Source organism: Xiphias gladius, chromosome 23 (genome assembly GCF_016859285.1).
Source record: "Xiphias gladius isolate SHS-SW01 ecotype Sanya breed wild chromosome 23, ASM1685928v1, whole genome shotgun sequence".
In the NCBI taxonomy this organism is placed as follows: Eukaryota; Metazoa; Chordata; class Actinopteri; order Istiophoriformes; family Xiphiidae; genus Xiphias; species Xiphias gladius.
The window spans coordinates 30,154,040-30,166,218 of record NC_053422.1 but is presented as its reverse complement, the minus strand read 5'-3'; positions in this window follow the sequence as shown (position 1 = coordinate 30,166,218).

Genomic DNA, 12,179 nt, shown 5'->3' with positions numbered 1-12,179 from the left:
TAGTTATGTACAGGGACATGAAAGAAGTTCTGTACACTGTGTGCAAAGATGTGCAAAAAACATGGTTCCGTGCTTTTGTATACCTGCATGTTGGATTGTATTTCCAGCTAAATGAAATTGACTGAATAACGGGTGCACATCATATTTCTGGGAATACAAAAGAAAAACAACATGTAGCACAATTGTTGCCTTCAAATTGTTCAAATTAAGGTTGAGCTGGATTACTAACTGGCCAAAGCAGGCATCTGCCCAGGAGCCCCAGACTCCCAGGGGTCACAAAAGCCCCAGATTTAGTCCATATCATTTGGGTCTACATAATTTGATTATTGGCAAATCTTGCACCACTGAATTTGCACCACTGAATTAAAATATCAGCTATATCAGGTCCTCCATCCTCCATCTTGTGGTTCTGGTCTTGTAGAGTGTTAAGACCTGAACTGTTTTAGTTTATATTTGTTATAAACTAGTTTGTTTGTTTTTTAAAATAAAAAATTGTTTTTATATTTCCTGTTTAAAGTAATGAACAGACCTCAGAAACCTCAAACCCCCCAGAAAACCTCAGGTAAGGTTGTGTAATTCCATCAAAGGAGAACTATAAGGCTGCAACCAAAAATTGTTTTTATTATCAATACATCTGACAGTTATTTTTTTTGTTATCAAGTGATTGGTCACTGAATTAAATGTCAGAAAATAGTGGAAAAACAATACATTAACATAGTTGAATTGCTTGTTTTGTCTGATCAGTAGTCAAAAACCCATCAATGTTGAGTTTACTATCATAGATGACTAGGAGAAACCAGTAAATATTTACTTTTGAGAAGGTGTTAACATTGAATTTTCTGAAATTTGCTTTAAAAATGACTGAAAAGATTAATAATCAAAATTGTTGCCAATTAATTTTCTTTCAGTGATCTACTTGATTAATCAACTCATCATTTCAGCTCTAGAGTCTGGATTTTTTTCTGGGTGTCGGGGAAATAATGAAAGTGTCATGAATAGAGGGCGTCAGCAAGGGCCTGACAACAAGTTTTGGCCACTGGGCACCCTAAAATATTAATCCAGCCGTGTGGTTAGGGTATGTAGTTATGAGAGAATGTTAGCCACTGGTCACCAGAAATGATTGCCTCCCTCTCTTTTACAAAATTAGTGATTTTGTGACATTGTATCTACGGACAAGAACGTGCATGGGCTAAATTTGTCACTACTACTTTCCTGTTACAAAGTCATGATTGCGGTTCAGTGGGTTGATCGCGACTGTTCGCATGAACACGGCAAACACTGCCTTAGGTTGCACAGTTCTGTGATTTGGCATTGATGTGCATGGAACTACAGCTGAGATTTACCAACAGTTAATGTGTATCCTCTCATATGCTCTCATCTGCTCTCTGATGCTGTCCACATCCTTAAAGTCTTTTCTCTTAAGAAAACCAAACAATACTGTTTGGAAAACTTTGAATAAAGTATACATTTCATTTTTGTGTCTCTGGTCCAATATTGTTTTCAGGCATATGATTGGCTGAGCCTCAGCTAGCAGAGCAGTCTGTCATTCACTAATCGGGCTGTCGGTAATTCATTTACCAGCTCCTCATGTCACTATGGTAATGACAATACATATATATCATATACAAAAGGTCTGCTATTCTAATCAGTGTTAAATAAATTTTCATAAAAGTATTTGCAGAGTAATATTAATTGGATTATTGAAGCGCTAAAACACAGATTCACATTAATTTCAGACATGTACTTTAAATAAAGAGAAAGTCACTAGGATGTCATCCTGCTATGTTTCTGGCAACTTATGATGTACCTGTTTATGCTATGTTTGAAGACAGCCCTGGGTGTTTTGTGTGACTGTGTGTGTATGATACAGAGACAAAAAGAGTATGAGAAAGAGAGAGGGGGAGAAGAAAAAGACTGCTGATCATAAGTGTTGAATGCAGTCTATTCACTTCTCCTACATTCTTGTTCATATCTTGTCCCTTTTTAAAGTTCCACAGCTGGAATACCACAAGGTTGATGATGAAAGTTCACATCCTTGTATTATCAGATGGAACATCAATTTATCCAGGTTGAAGTTGGTGGTGCCCGATCTGATGTATGTTACTTCTGACACCTTTATTATAGAGTGAAGTTGATCTGGTAAGTCCTGAGCATGTCTTGAGTGAGGAGTGGGTAGTGGGTCTTTGGGCTTAGGAGCTGAAGGGAGGTGGTTGTGAGCAGGAGAGGTGTAGGGAGGAGAGCTGGGAAGGGCAGAGGCTGTGATGACCAGGGAGAGGGTGGATTTGCTGGCTGGATGCAGGGGTCTGGGATGGCTGTGGTTTGGGGATTGCCAGTGGAGGTGGCAGGCAGAGTCTTAGAGGGAAGGAGGTTGTGGGTGGCAGAGTCTGGGTATGCGGTTGGCTGGTAAACGATGGAGGTGGAAGCGACAAGGTGAAGCGGGGGAAACTGCAGTCTTCAGTGGAGGTTGAGAAGACGGCAAGGCAAGCAGGCAGATGGTTAGTGGGCAAGTGGAAAAATGATGAAGCTGATGGAGGAACCACAGCGTGGCACACAGCACATTTCACAGACAAGGAAGTGAGACGTGACCCTGAACACAAGGAAACACACATTAATCACAAGGTAGAAACAAAAAGAGTATACTTAAACTGCAACAGTACTAAGCAGCCTAGGAGTCTACCAGACTGATGCGAACAACACTCTGGTGAAGAGTGGCTGTAGAACCAGGGATTATATGCAGCAGACTTGATAAGTAGATGAGAGGCAGGTGTGTAGACTGATTAAAGACAGGTGGCTGAATGAGAGGGAGATGGAGGAGCACATGGACTGGTTTTAACTGGGACACATGGAACATGGGATGAATCCGCATAGACCTGGGAAGCTTCAATCTGACCACAGAGGGGTTTATAACACTTTCCACATTGAAAGGACCCATATACCAAGGGGACTATTTCATTTAATAGTTGAGTATCTGCTGTCTCTTCAAAATTACATTGGAGGAAGCAATTACATCACGTTTTTTGAATACAGTTCCTCCATCTTTCTCTTTCCTGCATCTATCTCTCTCTCTCTCTCTCTCACGTCACCACCAGGAGAAGTGAAGATGCAGGGAAGAGATCCTAGTGAGAGAAGCAAGGAACCACATTAGCCAAATGGAAAGCACCCACAGAGTACAGAACACAGCAGTTTCCCAATGATTTTCAAAAAAAATGCAATAGTGTGCAATTCAGCAAAATAAGATTTAAGTCCAAAGTATCTGAACTGAAACACATTTTTCAGTATCATACCTCTCCACATTAGGGTGAAAAAGATTAAAAGTATCAAAATCATCCTCCACTTAAAAATGTGCTTAGCTTTTTGTTCCTTCACATGGATGGTTGAGCTTCACTGTACAGAATGAATGAATGAACAGTATCTACAGACTTTGATTCTAGAGGGCTGTTTTAACATTCAGCTGCTGAGGGGCAAAGTGTGCTTGTGTTAAATCTCAGTTGGCAGCAAGGACTAATTTCAACTCAATTCAGTTCAATTTTATTTATATAGTGCCAAATCATAACAGAGGTTATCTCAGAGCACTTTTCATTTAGAGCAGGTCTAGACCATACTCTTTATAGTTATATTTACAGAGACCCAACATTCCTACATGAGCAAGCACTTGGCGACAGCGGCAAGGAAAAGTTCCCTTTTAACAGGTAGAAACCTTGAACAGAACCCAGCTTATGGTGGGTGGCTGCCTCGACCGGCTGGGTTGAGAGAGAGGGGGAAAAGAGAAATTAATAATAAAACTAATAATTATAATAATGGGGTTAATAATAGTAATAATAAAACTAAACATAATAATAGATGATAATCATAATATTTGAAGCAGTGGGTATTGAGCAGGATCATGAGGGCAGTAGGTGGTTTGCAGTCACAGATCCAGACTCTTTATCACCAGGGGTAGAAACACCTGCAGAAAGCGACAGGAAGAGAGAGGAGAGAGACGAGAAAGCACAAAACTATGGTAGAGAGAAGAAGTCAAGTTAGTAACGAGCATTGATGCCATATGAATGCATGCAGATGGAGAGGAAGAGGAGGAGAGAGGAGCTCTGTGCATCATGGGAAGTCACCCAGCAGTCTAGGCCTATAGTAGCATAACTAGGGGAATGTTTAAGGACAAGCCTGAGCCAGCCCTAACTGTAAGCTTTATCAAAAAGGAAGGTTTTAAGCCTACTCTTAAGTGTGGAGAGGGTGTCTGCCTCCCGGACCCAAACTGGAAGAGGGTTCCACAGTAGAGGAGCCTGATAACTGAAGGCTCTGCCTCCTGTTGTACTTTTGGAACCTCTAAGAACCACAAGTAAGCCTGCATTCTGGGAGCACAGTGTTCTACTGGCGTAATAGGGTACTATGAGCTCTTTCAGATATGATGGTGCCTGACCATTACGGGCTTTTATAGGTGAGGATGAGGATTTTAAATTCTATTCTGAATTTTAATGCAGAGAAGCTAACACAGGAGAAATGTGATCTCTTTTCCTAGTTCCTGTCAGTACTCGCGTTACAGCATTCTGGATCAGCTGGAGAGTATTTAAAGATTTGTTGGGACAGCCTGATAATAAGCAATTACAATAATCCAGCCTAGAGGTAGCAAAAGCATGGACTAGTTTTTCTGCGTCTGAGAAAGAATGTGCCTGATTTTTGCAATATCTAGTGTCAACAACAGTATGTCCATATTACTTTCTAAAACAACAAAAAAGACATCAATTCTGAGCCACATGAATAAAAAATAAAATACATGTATTAATAAAAATATATACATATGTATAGCTATGATATGGATAAGCAACGTACCATGTGCAATTGAGAGGATTTTGTTGAGATGAACACAGTCCTCATTAGTTGGAGTAGCTGCAGTCAGGCTCAGTAGTAGTAGAAAAAGAAGAAGCAGCACCCAGAGCTAAATGTACTTTGAGCTGGATAGAAGGATCACTGTCTTATATAGCTGACCAGGTCTCCCTACAGTTATATTATTCTCTCTCTCTCTATCTCTCTCTCTCTCTTTCTCTCTCTCTCTCTCTCTCTGTCTCTCTGTCTCTCTGTGTGTATGTGTGTATGACCAGTTTGAGTAATAGACTTTATGGAGTGACGAGTGCCCTGAGATAACCTCTCTTATGATCGGTGATATATTAATAAAATTGAATTGAATTGAATTTTGGGAAAGGGAGGACATTTTGTCCGGTCCTCATGACTTAGGAGGGCTTTTTGAGGGTTAAGACTTGTTTTTTTGGTTCACGTTAGGCTCCGGCTTAAGTAAGGGTTAGGATAAGGCTTGGGGTTAGGGAATGTATTATCTCAATGAGTGTCCTCACAAAGTAGGAAGTTCAACAACAGTACAAAAGTATGAATAAATATTAAGTCATTAAGTGCAAGTTTACCTCCCATTCCAACAATATCCATATAAAAATACACATATGGCAGAATAAGATATCATTACTCACAGGAACGGGCCATAAAAAAGGCATAAAACATAAGAAGCAAAAACATAAAACATAAAATATTTAAAGCATGTAGTGCATTCATTAATATAAGTGCAATAAAAAAGTGACCTCGGTTAATAAAAATGGGATAGTTAACAATATGGTGCAAAAGAATGAGTAAAACAAGAAAACCAGTATAACTATGTGTATAAAGTATGATGTCGATTGATCAACTACACATTATTGTTGTCATGCGTAGTCTAGTTCTCTCTCTCGTTCCTTGGGTTCTCCATTTTCCCCTCCCTTATGTGCTTGTTTGTCCTCAGTTCATTGTTCTCTCTGTTTCACCGGCACAACTGCTTCTAATCAGCCCATCCACTCCTCCGCCAGCTGCTGTATTTAAGCCCTGGCAAATCTCTCCAGTGTCTGCCAGATTGTTCAGTCTACCTTGTGGTATAAACGTTAAGGCCAAGTTCCAGACTATTGTTCTTCATGTAAATTTTTCATGTTTCTAACCCTGAGTTTCCTTGCGCTCCAGGTTCATACCATCAGTCTGTCGCAGTTATCAGTTATGTCCAGCTCCTTCCTCATTTCCTGTTTCCTGTTAGGATCATCATACCCACTCCAGTCTAGCGCTGCCACCAGCTCAGTACCAGGCTCCTGCTTTCCGTGTGGATCATTTCCTCATCACCTGTTCAGCTCCGCCTGCTCTGCCAGTCCAACTGCAACCCTCTAACCCAACGGACTCTGGTGACCATTAACCAACCATCTAACAAACAGTCAGCAATAAATCCTAATGAAAACTGCTCCTGCGTCAGAGTCTGTGTTCTGCATCTTTGGGTCCAAAGTTAAGTTGATATAACAATTGCAGAGTAATTGAGTAATTGACCAACAGCAAACTGCCATTTAATTATCACATTTATTGATTGTAACAAGTCACTTAACTTATGAAAAAAGTCTTATTATTATTACATTTAAAGTTTTTTTTAAGGTTTTTACTTTGGATACTACATTTTCAAGATTCAAGACATTCGAGATTCACGATTCTTTATTGCCATGTGTAGCAATTACAATGGAATGCTTCATCCACACTCACTCCACCAATATCACTTCTTAACACAGAGTAAGTTCTAAGCACTAAGTAAGTACATAGTAAGTACAATAAAAAGTGACTAAGAAGGGTCCAGTAATTGAGCGATTAACAGTTCATTAGGCACACTGCCTTTGGGTAAAAACTGTTCTTGAACCTGCTTGGCCTGGATACGAATGTTGCGATACTGGCAACCGGACCGCAGGGGGGAGAACAGTTGGTACCCAGGATGATTGTTGTCCTATTTAATGGAGCTACCTTTTTCCGACACCTGGTCCAGAAGGTCTCCTTGATGGATAGAAGTGCATATCTGATGATCTTTACCCGTATCTTAACAACCCTCTGGATGGCTTTCCTGTCCTGTGTAGTGGTATTGCCATACCACACAGTGACACCACCTGTCAGAATGCTCTATATGGCGCCACAGTTAAAGTTCACAAGCCATCATGTGCTTGTGCCACATTTCTTAACGCACTGTAGGGGATAGATGCATTGGTGTGCCTTCTTGAGCATGAGCTCCATATTGTGGGTCCACACAAGGTCGTCAGAGATATGTAGTCCCAGGAAATGGAAGCAACTGACAATTTCCACTGGTGTCCTGTCTAAGCTGATGAAGGAGTAAGTCCCTCGTGGTTACTGAAGTTCACAATGAGCTTCTTAGTCTTACTGGGGTGTATTGCAAGACTGTGTTCTTTGCACCACTGCATCAGCTGGTTTACCTCATCTTTGTACTCCGTCTTGTTGTTGTTGCTTATCAGGCCAATAACTGTGGTGTCATCTGCCAACTTGAAGATCCAGTAGTTGCTGTGCTATGTATGGCAGTACAAGTCATATGTGAACAGAGAGTACAGCCGTGGACTGAGGCAGCAACCCCTGTGCCACTCTGGTGTTGAGAAACAGAGTGGATGAGGTATTGTAATCAATCTTTACCATACGAGGCCTACCCATCAGTAAATCCATAATCCAGTTGCAAATGGTGGTGCCCAGACCTAGGTCCTGCAGTTTCAGGGCCAGTTTCCAGGGAATGATGGTATTGAACACAGGGCTTTCATCTGTAAACCGTCTGTCATATGTGTCCCTCCTGTCTAGGTGTTCCAGGGCAGTGTGTAGCACCAGGAATATGGCATCATCCACAGACCTGTTTGATTTGTATGCGAGTTTAGGATAATACTGTTTATCTTTGCCACGACCAACTTTTCCAGGCACTTTGTGGCTATGGGTGTTAAAGCCACTGGACAATAGTCATTGAGGCCTGTTACGTTGCTCTTCCTGGGTAATGTTACAATGGTTGTTTCTTTGAAGCACGCTGGGCGGACAGATGACAGACCTCGAACACAGACATTTGTCTGAGTTGTCTGAGTACTCTGGCCAGTGGGCCCTTAAAAGACGCACCCCCTACACCACACACACACACACCCCTAGATGGATGAATGGCTGATTTCAAAAAGCAATATGACGTGTACTCACAAGCCGACACACACAGGGGAAGAGGTCAGTCCATCACTACCCTGCCAACCCCCCGGGCATCGCATTTGATTAGGCTGTCGTCCTCACAGTCCGGATCCAGCTTCTCTCACTCATCACGCCATTCATTCATCAATCCTCTGTTCATTGACTTTTCCCAAGAGCCTGCTGACTTGTCTGAAGCCACAAACAGGAGGTAATGCTGGGGTTTCCTGGAGCACATTACATTGCTGCAACACTAATGAGAGGTTTAACTCGGACTAGATTTGGGGAAGTTAATTGCTGCAGATTGCTACTGTATAGTGGTAAAATAATGAGGTCTTGCCTAAGCAAAGAACTTACATTGAAATTGAACATTGAAATGATGTTTGTTTGAATGTTGCACCGTCACTATTTGTATAATACCCTGTGGGGAACATTGAATTGCTCTGTTGTTTGTTTCTTGCTTACTAATGTGTTTTGTGTGTGCTGGTAGGTTGAAGGGTTGGTACCTGTATCAATTCCTTTGTAAGGTTTGCAGGCTGTAAACTAAAAATTATATTAATTAATTAATTATATCATATTATATTAATATAATTATTAATAAATTATATTTTGTCAGATTGAGACTTCTACTAGCACCCAAGCCCAACAGCCAGCAACTGCTACAGTACGTAGTCCTCTGGATGGTTGGCCATTTTGGAGGTTGGCTCAGAGTTGTCCTTTTCAAAGCAAGCATTAAACAAGTCTGATAGGGAGGAGCTCTCCTTGTAGTCGTTGATGTCCCTCAGTCCTTGCCACTTGCGTCTGGTGTCTGAGCCACCATACTTTGATTGTTTTTGTAATCCATTTCTTCAGTTTTGATGGCCTCTCTGAGGTTTCACTCTTCCTCCCTTTTTGTAGAGGTTAGAGTGTCCTGATTTGAAAGTTGTACTCCTTTACTTTAGTATATTGCAGATGTATGGTTTAATCCACGGTTTGTGGTTTGGAAATGGACAAACAGTCTTAGGTGGGAATGCATTCCTCCAACAACCTGTTAATGTATCCAGTGACATGATCTGCATATACATTCTGTGTTCTTGAATACATTCCAGTCATTGATTTCTAGCCCACCATGCAGCTGTAGTATGAAGTCATCTGTCTAGCATCACATGGAGTCTGAACTGCCGAAAGCCAGTCATGTGATAACACGTGGGCTGTATGTATGTATCATGCTGTAACATGGTGTAGCAGTGGTCAAGAGTCCCTCCATTTCTTGTCGGGCAGGAGATGTGTTGATAATATTTTGGCATTAAGTTGCAGTGACTGAGGTTACCCACACAATGATGGGGACTGCCTCGGGGTAGTGATTCTGAAGTTTGCTAATCTCTCTGTAGAGTTTGCTCAATGCAGTGTTAGTGTCAACTTGAGGTTGAATATAAACTGCTGCCCTGAGAATAGCAGAAATTTCCCCTCAGTAGATAAAAAGGGCGACATTGATTGCCAGTACCTACAGGCTAGGTGAGGAGTGTTGTGAAAGGATTTGAATGTCTGTACACCAGTTGTTATTGAACAAGCAGCAGACACCCCAAACTTTGTTCTGCCCCATGGACAAAGAAACTCCCTGTGTACTACCTCATCAGGTATATTATTACTGTTCTGAGTATTCAGAGGCCTATTGAGACCAAATATCTAATCGTAGGTTCAGCTTGCTTGTTACACTTGTAAAAGTCAATGACCGCTGGACAGACTGGACCAGCAGTACTGTAACAAAGGCCACTGGCCCTATTGCAGGGGTAATGGTGTGCGTTGTTGGGAAAAGTTACCTCCTAAATTTATTTCCTCATTTAGATAAAGAAATAGGAAAGAAACCTTGCAAAAGAGTACTTTTGGTTTGTTTTTTGGACAAAATAAATGACTGAAGACATCCTGGACACATTTGTCTTTATTGTCTTACATTACAAATGATTAATACAAACAAATATGAAAGAAATCAATCATATCATTCATCAATTATAATCTTTCATCAATAATGACAATAACAGTGGAACTCCTAATAAAGAGCTCTGTCAGTGGATGTTATCTTGTAGTTGGAGTCAGATATCTTTTCTTCAAAGGACACTGCTCTGTAAGGGTAAAAGAGTACAGTCAAACATGAAAAATAAGGGGAGAGAAAGAGATGGGGAGAAATAATGACATTATTATTTACTTCTGGAAAAATCATGATGAAAATCAGTCAAATCTGGTGCTACTCAGCACCCGATTTGCTCAGCTTTTGATATGCTGCTACACAGTAGCAGCATATCAAAACAGTATATCAATGAAAATGGAGCAAACGGAGTTTACAGATAATCTTTTGTTTCAGCATATACATTACATTACATATACAGTATTGTGAGGCAATTACATTATCTTATTGTGGTATTCCAATGGTTTTGTATTGCTCTTCCATTAAATTGAGGTGCTTGTGAGAGACAGATAGAAATATGAATTATCTAAACGGTGGAGATAATCCTAATACTCCGATTAATGATCAAGATTGTGTAAGATTAATTAATGATCATATCATAGTGGATCATAGTGGCTTATTTCTTGAAATAAACAAAATGTGGTTTCTCTACTGATTTCTTTAAAACATTTTGAGTAAATTAACAAACCTTTTGGACGTATTTAACAATTAAATCGGTAATAAGTGTTTACCACAAACTATCAAGCAAGCTCACCAGGGAGGGATACTACACTTTGTGGATCATCCAGACCAATCTCATTTTTATCAGCTCAATAGAAGATACTGACAAAGATTATGGTTCTTAAGTAAAAGAAAGTCATACCTACCTTTAGTTAAAGGGGAACAGAAAAAATTAATTAAAAGCCGCTTCTGTTGTAGTAGTGTCATCAGGACACTACATAACATTGGGCACAGATGTTCATGTCCATTTAAGATCCAGGTTTAACCATCTCACTTGATGTTGAGAAGGCCTTCAACCACATAGAATGGCACTGTCTCTTTGTTATTCTACAAAAAATGATCTTCATGCCTTATATATTGAGAATTATTAAAACTCTGTACAACAACCCGGATTTGTTGCACACTTTTAATGTATTATGAGGATTTGCAAAAAAGCCTAGCCCTGCCTCTTAACTTCCTTGCTTAGCAGCTGTCGCTATATAACTTTCCTTTTCAATGAGAGACCAACCACATCACTGATATTTTTTGACTTAATTATGACTCTTTGGGGGTTAAATATGATATAAACCATCCATTCCCAAAGTCTGGGTCACAACCCACAGGTGGTACGCAGGAGATTTTATTTGGGTCACCAAATAAATTCAAAGAATTTCTTGCACAGTGTTTTATTTAAGATTTATAGCTGCAGAACACCTTTGATCCACGTGAGGGAGTTCATTGGTTTTCTACCACACTCATTATTCTGTCAGATTCTGCAGCTGGCCGCAAGAAATGGATGCTTGGCTAATAAAAAAGAAAGACCAAGCTAAAGACCGGACTGAAGCATATTATCCAAACTACCGCCATGGGGGAGGCCAGCATAATGGTTCTGAAGCCTTTCCTGTTACTGGTTGCATTCAACCCGCTGATGAGAGCATAGTGGTCGAGGGATCAGGCTAAGAGCCTCCTACTAAGAACAGCAAATCATGGGCAAGGCCATACAAAGACTAGTTTTTGGAATATGGAATTGTTTATTATTCTAATCCAAACCAGGAAGCATGAACCATGTGTGTTATATGCAGCAAAAAATGCACAAATGACAGTTTGAAGCCAACAAAACTAAACACATTTGGAAACACTTCACCGCGAGTTGGCAAATAAACCATTGGACTTCTTTCAAAGGAAGGCACAGGAGATTAAATCACTGTCTGAGGTTCTACGTAGAAATGTGACATTGAATGACAAACCTCAGCTAGCCTGGTTTATGGTTTCATACCGTGTGGCCACAGAGGAACAGCCCCACACTATTGCAGAAAAAATTAATCCTGCTGGTCACAATAGACATGTTTAAATGGACTGCTCTTATATAGTCCTTCCTAGTCTTATCGACCACTCAAAGTACTTTACACTACATGCCACATTCACCCATTCACACACATTCATACAGCGAGTTCTATAGTTAAACACAAACTCACACACAGATGATACATTGGGGGAAATTTGTGTGCAGACATTGCTTGAATAAGAGTAAACAGACTAAATGAAAGAG